The sequence below is a fragment of the Musca vetustissima genome, unplaced genomic scaffold (genome assembly GCF_032173495.1).
Source record: "Musca vetustissima isolate MV318-11 ecotype Yass unplaced genomic scaffold, APGP_CSIRO_Mvet_v1 utg22848, whole genome shotgun sequence".
NCBI lineage: Eukaryota > Metazoa > Arthropoda > Insecta > Diptera > Muscidae > Musca > Musca vetustissima.
In genome coordinates this window covers 229,352-231,698 of record NW_026879901.1, presented here as the reverse complement: position 1 = coordinate 231,698, position 2,347 = coordinate 229,352, and positions in this window count along the sequence as shown.

Here is a 2,347-nt window from a genome sequence, read left to right as displayed (position 1 = left end):
AAATTGGATATATCAATGCACGTTTCGGTATAGTCCCCATATATTCCCCAAAATTCGACATTTGAGAATTTTGTGTACGATTTTCGACCGCATTCTCTGTAATTTGGTATTTTGGGTTCCCTTTTAATTTTTCGGTATATGTCTCATATAAGGCTACACCTCAATTTTCGGTATTTTGAAAGTTTCAGTCACGTTTTCCTACCAAAGTGACAGCAACATGGCATTCCGGGCTCTTGAGTGGAGGAAAACATATTTACAGAATATTTTCAATTTTAGTCCATTTTTTGCCATAACCCCATATGAAGGCTTAAGTCGTTTTTTTCCTTCGAAGTGACAGTAATTTGGATTCCAGGTACTTGGAGGTAAATTGTTTTGTCATAGACCCCAAATGCAGGTCCAATTATGTCGATGTCATCGGCGTAGGCGAGTAACATAGGCTGTTTCGTGTACAGAGTGCCATTTTTGTTCACCTTTGCATCTCGTATGACCTTTTCCAGCAGGATGTTATGAAGGTCTCACGAGAGGCTGTCTCCTTAGCTGAATATACGTTCGGTATTCGCTCTGAATGGATGAATGCCTTCCAACTATCACAACATGATCAATTTGATTTCTCGTTGTTTGATGGAGAAATCCAGGTAGCCTGATGTATATCGAGGTATTCGAATCTGGTGCTGCTAACTACCGTGTTTTTTTGCTGCCGCGAAGTCAATCAACCTCATGCCTTTGTCTAAAGTCTTTGGTTCCGATTTTCCCTTCTGATTTTTGCATTAAAATCTCCTAGCAGAATGTCATGGCCAGGGATTATATGCTTTCATATGCTGTTTCTATCATCTGATCATCTTTGTTCTCATAATATAGGCTTTGTATATATACAACGTGAGCACATTCCATGTCCACATCGCGTTCCTTTATACGTTGTTTTTCCCTTTGTAACTCATCGAAATAATCATTTTCGGCCCTATATTCTTGATCAGCGTAAAATTCTTTGACGATCTAAGCATGACGGTCTGTCTGTTGTAATCACTCTAGCGTCTAAACGAATTGAGATAGAATGTATTTCAGAACAAGTTCGAAGATGGGTCACCTTGAGTTTTTATTGAGTAGCAAATATTCTGTCATTATACTTCATTCTCACGATTCTCAGTAATACGGAGTGATTTTAAAGGAAATTGCAATATTTGACTCCAAAAGCTATTTCACTTATCCGATATTTTCAGTTGTGCTAAGTTTCACTTATGCGGTGTAAATTGTGAGCGATTAACCTAAAATGGAATGGTGCAGGAAATCATTTTCACTTATCCGGTTCAGTTAAGCGACTTACAGTAAAGCGGAGTCGACTGTATCGGATTTTAATGGACTATCAGTTCCACAAGCGTGGATTTTTTTTTGGATATTCAATTGCTTTAAAACGTGGATTTTTTAAATAGAATTTTCAAAATGACTATCAATTTTTCAAGGATACTCCCAGTTCAACAAGCGTGGAAATTTTAATTTTAATTAACAGACAAGGACTATCAGTACTTCTACAAGCGTGGATTATTTAAATATAATTTTTAAGGACTACCAATTCTACAAGCGTCGATTTTTTAAATGGAATTTTGCAACGATTATCTCACTTTTAAAAACGAGCATTTTTATACCCTACACAACTATGTTGTCAGTGTATTATAGCTTTGTGCAGCCCCAAATGTTTGTAACGCCGCGAAATATTGGTCCTAGACCCACCTTTAAGTATACCGATCATCATATATCGACTAGCTGAATCGATCTCGGTGTAGGATGGATTTTGGTCAATGAAGACCCCTATTGTTTTTGGTAAAGATCGGTTAATATTTAGGGGATAAAATGGACCAAATACTTAATTTTTGTCGGTTTTTCTGGTCGCTCCAGAGGCCGCAGTTATGGTCCGAACATCGTGAAATTTTACACGGAGAAGGGGATCGGGCCAAAGAATAAACTTGCCTGTTTTGATAAAGATCGGTCAATAATTAACGGATCAAATGGACCCTGACTTTTGTGTGAAAAATTGCAAAATTTTTATTCTGGGGCGTATATACTTGCTCCCGAAGGACATATACCCGAGAAGTTGATAGAAGAGGAGTTGTTGACCTTCAAATTGATACCAATTATGTGGCTGTATGCACTCTGATTTGGGAGTTATACGTAATTAGGTGATTAGGTAAAGGTGACTATGTGCATAGTATTACTATTACTCCAATAGAGGACGGAAATGTCGCGCTGATCGCTTTGAAATTGTACATGATGTTCCGATTATGGTCAAGGACGGCGCCTATAGTTTTCGGCGAAGTTGAGATTTCATTCAGGGGATGCAATGAACCGAAAACTT